The following is a 9,723-nucleotide window of genomic DNA, read 5'->3' as shown; positions in this document are numbered from 1 at the left end:
GTGGTTTTGGAGGAAGAAAATGACCAAAAAAACAAAAACAGGCGATTTTAAAAAGACGTCAGTGCGCGCGGCTTACTTTTTTTTTTTTTTTGACAAAATTACAATTTCTTCAAATTTATCCAAAACTCGGATATATCATCTGGGGGGTCCGAGGGGAGAGGTCCTACGGGAAAGTTTGGTTGAACCGGGCTGGTGGTTTGGGAGGAAAATGACCAAAAACCAAACAGGCGATTTCTGAAAAGACGACAGGCGCGCGGCTTACGGTTTTTTGTTTTTTTTTCCCAAAATTTAAATTTCTTCAAATTTCTCCAAACTCGGAATATATCCATCTGGGGTTCCGCAGGGGAGTCCAACGCAGAAGGTTTGGTTGAAAATCGGGCGGTGGTTTTGGAGAAAGTGACCAAAAACCAAACAGGCGATTTCTAAAAGACGACAGGCGCGCGGCTTACGTCTTTTTTTTTTTTGACCAAAAATTAAATTTCTTCAAATTTCTCCAAACTCGGATATATCTTCTGGGGGTCCGAGGGGAGTCCAACGCAGGAAGGTTTGGTTGAAATCGGGGCCGGGTGGTTTTTTGAGAAGAAAGTGACCAAAAACCAAAACCAGGCGATTTTACAAAAGACGTAGGCGCGCGGGCCTTACGTTTTTATTTTTTTTTGACCAAAAATTTTAAAATTTCTCCAAACTCGGAATATATCATCTGCGGGGTCCTGAGGGGGGGAGTCCAACGCAGAAGGTTTGGTTGAAATCGGGCCGGTGGTTTTGGAGAAAATGACCAAAAACCAAACAGGCGATTTTAAAAAGACGACAGGCGCGCGGCTCGGATATATCATCTGGGGGTCCGAGGGGAGTCCAACGCAGAAGGTTTGGTTGAAATCGGGCCGGTGGTTTTGGAGAAAATGACCAAAAACCAAACAGGCGATTTTAAAAAGACGACAGGCGCGCGGCTTACGTTTTTTTTTTTTTGACCAAAAATTAAAATTTCTCCAAACTCGGATATATCATCTGGGGGTCCGAGGGGAGTCCAACGCAGAAGGTTTGGTTGAAATCGGGCTGGTGGTTTTGGAGAAAATGACCAAAAACCAAACAGGCGATTTTAAAAAGACGACAGGCGCGCGGCTTACGTTTTTTTTTTTTTGACCAAAAATTAAAATTTCTCCAAACTCGGATATATCATCTGGGGGTCCGAGGGGAGTCCAACGCAGAAGGTTTGGTTGAAATCGGGCCGGTGGTTTTGGAGAAAATGACCAAAAACCAAACAGGCGATTTTAAAAAGACGACAGGCGCGCGGCTTACGTTTTTTGTTTTTTTTTCCCAAAAATTTAAATTTCTTCAAATTTCTCCAAACTCGGATATATCATCTGGGGGTCCGAGGGGAGTCCAACGCAGAAGGTTTGGTTGAAATCGGGCCAGTGGTTTTGGAGAAAATGACCAAAAACCAAACAGGCGATTTTAAAAAGACGACAGGCGCGCGGCTTACGTTTTTTTTTTTTTTGACCAAAATTTTAAATTTCTCCAAACTCGGATATATCATCTGGGGGTCCGAGGGGAGTCCAACGCAGAAGGTTTGGTTGAAATTGGGCCGGTGGTTTTGGAGAAAATGACCAAAAACCAAACAGGCGATTTTAAAAAGACGACAGGCGCGCGGCTTACGTTTTTTTTTTTTTTTTACCAAAAAATTAAATTTATTCAAATTTCTCCAAACTCGGATATATCATCTGGGGGTCCGAGGGGAGTCCAACGCAGAAGGTTTGGTTGAAATCGGGCCAGTGGTTTTGGAGAAAATGACCAAAAACCAAACAGGCGATTTTAAAAAGACGACAGGCGCGCGGCTTACGTTTTTTTTTTTTTGACCAAAAATTAAAATTTCTCCAAACTCGGATATATCATCTGGGGGTCCGAGGGGAGTCCAACGGAGATTGTTTGTTTGAAATCGGGCGGGTGGTTTTGGAGAAAATGACCAAAAACCAAACAGGCGATTTTTAAAAGACGACAGGCGCGCGGCTTACGTTTTTTGTTTTTTTTCCCCAAAAATTAAATTTCTTCAAATTTCTCCAAACTCGGATATATCATCTGGGGGTCCGAGGGGAGTCCAACGCAGAAGGTTTGGTTGAAATCGGGCCAGTGGTTTTGGAGAAAATGACCAAAAACCAAACAGGCGATTTTAAAAAGACGACAGGCGCGCGGCTTACGTTTTTTTTTTTTTGACCAAAAATTTAAATTTCTCCAAACTCGGATATATCATCTGGGGGTCCGAGGGGAGTCCAACGCAGAAGGTTTGGTTGAAATTGGGCCGGTGGTTTTGGAGAAAATGACCAAAAACCAAACAGGCGATTTTAAAAAGACGACAGGCGCGCGGCTTACGTTTTTTGTTTTTTTTTCCCAAAAATTTAAATTTCTTCAAATTTCTCCAAACTCGGATATATCATCTGGGGGTCCGAGGGGAGTCCAACGCAGAAGGTTTGGTTGAAATCGGGCCAGTGGTTTTGGAGAAAATGACCAAAAACCAAACAGGCGATTTTAAAAAGACGACAGGCGCGCGGCTTACGTTTTTTTTTTTTTTTGACCAAAAATTAAAATTTCTTCAAATTTCTCCAAACTCGGATATATCATCTGGGGGTCCGAGGGGAGTCCAACGGAGAAAGTTTGGTTGAAATCGGGCTGGTGGTTTTGGAGAAAATGACCAAAAACCAAACAGGCGATTTTGAAAAGACGACAGGCGCGCGGCTTACGTTTTTTGTTTTTTTTTCCCAAAAATTTAAATTTCTTCAAATTTCTCCAAACTCGGATATATCATCTGGGGGTCCGAGGGGAGTCCAACGCAGAAGGTTTGGTTGAAATCGGGCCAGTGGTTTTGGAGAAAATGACCAAAAACCAAACAGGCGATTTTAAAAAGACGACAGGCGCGCGGCTTACGTTTTTTTTTTTTTGACCAAAAATTAAAATTTCTTCAAATTTCTCCAAACTCGGATATATCATCTGGGGGTCCGAGGGGAGTCCAACGGAGAAAGTTTGGTTGAAATCGGGCTGGTGGTTTTGGAGAAAATGACCAAAAACCAAACAGGCGATTTTGAAAAGACGACAGGCGCGCGGCTTACGTTTTTTGTTTTTTTTTCCCAAAAATTTAAATTTCTTCAAATTTCTCCAAACTCGGATATATCATCTGGGGGTCCGAGGGGAGTCCAACGCAGAAAGTTTGGTTGAAATCGGGCCAGTGGTTTTGGAGAAAATGACCAAAAACCAAACAGGCGATTTTAAAAAGACGACAGGCGCGCGGCTTACGTTTTTTTTTTTTTGACCAAAAATTAAAATTTCTCCAAACTCGGATATATCATCTGGGGGTCCGAGGGGAGTCCAACGCAGAAGGTTTGGTTGAAATCGGGCCGGTGGTTTTGGAGAAAATGACCAAAAACCAAACAGGCGATTTTAAAAAGACGACAGGCGCGCGGCTTACGTTTTTTTTTTTTTTGACCAAAAATTAAAATTTCTCCAAACTCGGATATATCATCTGGGGGTCCGAGGGGAGTCCAACGCAGAAGGTTTGGTTGAAATCGGGCCAGTGGTTTTGGAGAAAATGACCAAAAACCAAACAGGCGATTTTAAAAAGACGACAGGCGCGCGGCTTATGTTTTTTTTTTTTTTGACCAAAAATTAAAATTTCTCCAAACTCGGATATATCATCTGGGGGTCCGAGGGGAGTCCAACGCAGAAGGTTTGGTTGAAATCGGGCCGGTGGTTTTGGAGAAAATGACCAAAAACCAAACAGGCGATTTTAAAAAGACGACAGGCGCGCGGCTTACGTTTTTTTTTTTTTTTCCAAAAATTAAAATTTCTTCAAATTTCTCCAAACTCGGATATATCATCTGGGGGTCCGAGGGGAGTCCAACGCAGAAGGTTTGGTTGAAATCGGGCCAGTGGTTTTGGAGAAAATGACCAAAAACCAAACAGGCGATTTTAAAAAGACGACAGGCGCGCGGCTTACGTTTTTTTTTTTTTTGACCAAAAATTAAAATTTCTTCAAATTTCTCCAAACTCGGATATATCATCTGGGGGTCCGAGGGGAGTCCAACGGAGAAAGTTTGGTTGAAATCGGGCTGGTGGTTTTGGAGAAAATGACCAAAAACCAAACAGGCGATTTTGAAAAGACGACAGGCGCGCGGCTTACGTTTTTTGTTTTTTTTCCCCAAAAATTTAAATTTCTTCAAATTTCTCCAAACTCGGATATATCATCTGGGGGTCCGAGGGGAGTCCAACGCAGAAGGTTTGGTTGAAATCGGGCCAGTGGTTTTGGAGAAAATGACCAAAAACCAAACAGGCGATTTTAAAAAGACGACAGGCGCGCGGCTTACGTTTTTTTTTTTTTGACCAAAAATTTAAATTTCTCCAAACTCGGATATATCATCTGGGGGTCCGAGGGGAGTCCAACGCAGAAGGTTTGGTTGAAATTGGGCCGGTGGTTTTGGAGAAAATGACCAAAAACCAAACAGGCGATTTTAAAAAGACGACAGGCGCGCGGCTTACGTTTTTTGTTTTTTTTTCCCAAAAATTTAAATTTCTTCAAATTTCTCCAAACTCGGATATATCATCTGGGGGTCCGAGGGGAGTCCAACGCAGAAGGTTTGGTTGAAATCGGGCCAGTGGTTTTGGAGAAAATGACCAAAAACCAAACAGGCGATTTTAAAAAGACGACAGGCGCGCGGCTTACGTTTTTTTTTTTTTTGACCAAAAATTAAAATTTCTTCAAATTTCTCCAACTCGGATATATCATCTGGGGGTCCGAGGGGAGTCCAACGGAGAAAGTTTGGTTGAAATCGGGCCGGTGGTTTTGGAGAAAATGACCAAAAACCAAACAGGCGATTTGAAAAAGACGACAGGCGCGCGGCTTACGTTTTTTGTTTTTTTTTCCCAAAATTTAAATTTCTTCAAATTTCTCCAAACTCGGATATATCATCTGGGGGTCCGAGGGGAGTCCAACGCAGAAGGTTTGGTTGAAATCGGGCCAGTGGTTTTGGAGAAAATGACCAAAAACCAAACAGGCGATTTTAAAAAGACGACAGGCGCGCGGCTTACGTTTTTTTTTTTTTTGACCAAAAATTAAAATTTCTTCAAATTTCTCCAAACTCGGATATATCATCTGGGGGTCCGAGGGGAGTCCAACGGAGAAAGTTTGGTTGAAATCGGGCTGGTGGTTTTGGAGAAAATGACCAAAAACCAAACAGGCGATTTTGAAAAGACGACAGGCGCGCGGCTTACGTTTTTTGTTTTTTTTTTCCCAAAAATTTAAATTTCTTCAAATTTCTCCAAACTCGGATATATCATCTGGGGGTCCGAGGGGAGTCCAACGCAGAAGGTTTGGTTGAAATCGGGCCAGTGGTTTTGGAGAAAATGACCAAAAACCAAACAGGCGATTTTAAAAAGACGACAGGCGCGCGGCTTACGTTTTTTTTTTTTTTGACCAAAAATTAAAATTTCTTCAAATTTCTCCAAACTCGGATATATCATCTGGGGGTCCGAGGGGAGTCCAACGGAGAAAGTTTGGTTGAAATCGGGCTGGTGGTTTTGGAGAAAATGACCAAAAACCAAACAGGCGATTTTAACGAGCGGCCAGGCTGCACCTGCACTGTTCTATTTTATTTATAGACTTTGATAACGAGCTGGCCCCAACAGCTGGCCACTGCACACAGAGCAGAGCAGAGCAGAGAGATTTGAGCTCTGAGCAGCTTCTGAAAACAGCCCAGAAAAAGAGAACCGTACCTCAGAATGTGGCCATGACTACTGGGGCAAGGAGACCTTCCTGAGCACATTGATGTGCATTAAATGTTTGTAGGGCAAAAACTTTTCTCAGGGTCGCAAGGTAGAAAAGGGGGGCATTTCTGTTTTTCTAAAAAAATCAGCTCCTACTTTTATATTGAAGTGGATGAGCCACTGGAGCGGGTCTAGCTGCACAATTAGGCTCATAGAGACAATTCTGTAAGTCTGTCTGCTGTTTTGAACACATCAAATGAGACATGACAAGTGTGGCTACAAACTGGTGAGGAAATCATGTGTCTAGAGTTAAATTTGTGGCCGTGCTGGCAATTTATCCAGAAAAAATCCTGAATGTTTTTTCGATCCCTCTCACTCTAGCGATGATGTCACTCACCCTAAGCCCTGCTCGTTAGACGCAACACACACCCATTATAAAGCTGGATTTTGTCAAAAAACTTAATGATTTTAAAGCGGCCAAATATCAGAAAATGTTGAAGATATCAATAAGCTGAGTCATAGAGGAATACTTACAAAGTTTGTCTACAGCTCAGAATTTGAATGAAGTCTCTAGCTGAAAGTATGTGGACACTTTAAAGGCTGAAAGAAGTAAGAAGATTTGAAGAGTTTCAAGACTGTTCCAATGCATTCTCTATGGGGAAAAAAAAATCAGAAATAGTTGAATATTGCAAAAAGTATGAATAGTTGAAAAGAGAAAAGACATAGCACACCTGTCCCGAAAAGGCTGAACATTTTGATATTTGAATTGTTGAAATAGCACAAAGTATGAAGGACTACTTATATGACGAAGAAAGGCAGAAAATGGCCGAACCGAATAACAATAGTGTGAATGCTTCCAGCATTCACACTAATAAGAAGAAAAAATCCACACAATAACAGGTCCCTGCTCCCTGCAGCTATTTCATAGCTGTTGGGACCAGTGCCCGGTGCGATTGCCCGCGGCCCTAATAACCCATGGCAGTCTGGTTGTTTTTTTTTTTTAAATGTATTTTTACATAAATTTGATTTCAGTGGTCTCAAAATGCCTGGTATGCCAATTAATATGTTGTTACACAAGTGCCCAATCTTTAGGGAAGGCTTTGCACAAGATTTGGAGCCCAGCTCTAGAGTCCCAGCTGCAGGGACTTGTTCCTGTGTAGCCACATGAGCATTAGTGAAGTTAAGTGCTGATGTTGGATGATATGGCCTGGGATGTAATCAGACTTTATTCACGCCAAATGAGTTGGATGGTGATAAAGTGAAAAGGCAAAAAAAAAAAAAATGTTTTTTGTATTTTGATTTTAAATTCAGCTTCACCAAATGATGAAATTCTAAACACTGCTAAATCCTTCTTAACACTACCAGGACTATAACTGTCATGGGGAAAAGTGGATTTCATTTTATTTTTAAAGGCCCCATGGCATGAAAAATGTGATTTTGGTTATTTTTTCGTGCTTGGGGACGTCTCTGGGCCACGAATATACTGCCCCATGCATCAAACTGGTCATAAAAAAAACACACACCGCCCATTTGTAGGAACATGGGCCTCATTCACGAACCGTTCTTAAGAACAAATTTGTTCTTAAGTCCTACTTACGAAGTTTTTACGAAGATTGTGGCATTCATGAATGTTTTCTTATCCAGAATTTGTTCTTAACTAAGAACAAAACAGCCAGGAGTACACTTACGCACTTTTAAGTGCTGAGACTTCTGCAAAAATAACCGATTATAGCGTTTTCTTTTGTTCTGCAGTTGTATGATATGATATGATTTGAATAAGAATTATTTTCTTATCTTTTATGATGTTTTTAATAATTATATATTAATAATAATAATTGACAAATCATTGCAGTTTCTTAAAAAAACATTATAGACACTTAATTCATATCAGTTTTTTTTTTTTAAGTGTTCACACTACACACAACTGTTTTTTAGTGTTGTGTAGTTCGCGAGTGATTCGTTCGAAGGAACGAATTATTTAAGTGAACGTACTGACTAGAATCACTTCCTGACCTGATTCGTTCCTTTCTCAGTTCAGTAGTTGAGCTCAGCAGCAGCGTGCAGGCCGACAGTGGAACTGCTGTGTGGTCTGTGAATCACTGAATGACCTGCGAATCTGGTGGCGGAGACTCTCCTTGCGAGGGAACGGTGCGTGTTCAGTGATGCGTTCACTGACAGTCGGGGCTGAGGGCTCCAGTTCACTCTCTGTGCGCGTGGTTCACTGTACTGGGGACTGAGCTCCAGTTCACTCTCTGTGCGCGTCGTTCACTGACAGTCGGGGCTGAGGGCTCCAGTTCACTCCGTGTCGTTCGCGAACGTAGTGACACGGTGATTCACATTCGCGCTGCCACTCACTCACTCATTACCTGCAAACCTACTGCGCACACAGAGAACTGCTGCTGAGGACGTGATTCAGGTTCGCGCTGCCTCTCACTCACTCATGATTCGCGTACCTACTGCAGACACAGAGAACTGCCGCTGGGGAAGCTGTTACTCAGTCACTCACTGGTGATTCGCGAACCTGCACCAGAGAACTGCTGCTGCAGACGTGATTCAGGTTCACATACTGTGCTGAATGTGGCGCTGTGTCACTCACTGCCTGGTGTACTGCATGCACAGAGCTGTGTAGCGTCATGTTAAGTGAATGTAGGGTACTGTGCACAGAGGACTCGTGTTCACTGTGTAGTAATATAAAAATAAGTATAAAAAAAGTATAAAATATATAAAATATAAAAAAAAAAAAAAAGGAAAGGGGATGTAGAGTGTACAGTACAGATATTCGCGGGAGATTTTTTTTTTCACCGTCCCTTACAGAGGGGGGGGTGGCGGCGACGACTGTAACGTCTGGCGGGGGGGGGGGGAGTGATTCGGTGAACGAATTTTTTGAACGACTCATTTTAAGGAACTGATTCTAGTGATTCAGTACAGTCAAAAGAACTGCCGATCCCATCACTACTGTTTTTTTTTTTTTTTTAAAATATATGATAATATGATGATATTTATGATGGCACACGTGAGAGTGTGGTCTCTCTGATAACAACCCGAAGAGCTGCATCCACTGCTGGCTACTAAATATAGCCTAAATATAAATATAAATATAAAAATATAAACTAAATATAAGCCTTTTGTTTGTTTCTTAGTTTCATTCCTGCCACAGTAGCGCCACGTCACTACTTTAGTTCTTTTTACGTTTGGGGTCTGGTGCTCCCTCCCAGATTTTCATTTGAGCATTTCAACTTTCTTTCTCACTTCACCTTCTCTGCTCAGTGCCTGTGGGTGCTGTGTGCACACGGCCCTGCAGTCTCATGCCCTTTTATGGGCATTGATGGGGCAGTTACCTATGCTAATCCTATGTTAATTAGACTCACCTGGCACACGCCCTCAACTTACGAGGAGATGGCATTCATCAAGTAGGAACACAGCTGCGAACAATTCTGAGGCTTACGAACGCGTTGATGAATCTGACGTAGGGTTTTCTTAAGGAACCTCTTAAGAACAACTTAAGAAAGAATCTAAGAAGGTTCTTAAGAAGATATTGGTGAATGAGGCCCATTCTCTTTAAGACGAGCGGATAGCACTTCCTCCTTTCTGTGATGTCACACACAAGGTAACTCCGCCCGCCGTGACCAGTTGTTGTTTTTTTTCAATTTTTATGAATGCAGCTTAGGTTTCAGTTACTTGCCTGTGATTGGCCCGACCACATGCCACTCAAAAACAGTGAGCCAATCAGAGGAGAGGTTCTCATTCTCTCTTCTGATTGGCCAAATGACCTGTGCCTGCTCGAGCTCCAGAAAGAGGCAACAGAAAGGGGCAGTATGAACAATATTAAGCAGATCACAGGTACTCAAAACCAATGATACATCTTGTTAGGGATATCAGCAGGTAAATAAACCCAGAGAAAAGTGCACAGCATGGGGCCTTTAAGGAGAGCTGCAAAATGCAATGTAGGCCTAATTAAAATCACAATAAGTGCAATAT

This window comes from Trachurus japonicus, chromosome 12 (assembly GCF_045865225.1).
Source record: "Trachurus japonicus isolate A0001 chromosome 12, Traja_1.0".
Lineage (NCBI taxonomy): Eukaryota > Metazoa > Chordata > Actinopteri > Carangiformes > Carangidae > Trachurus > Trachurus japonicus.
The sequence above is the reverse complement of the archived record's forward strand: the minus strand, read 5'-3'. Positions refer to the sequence as shown.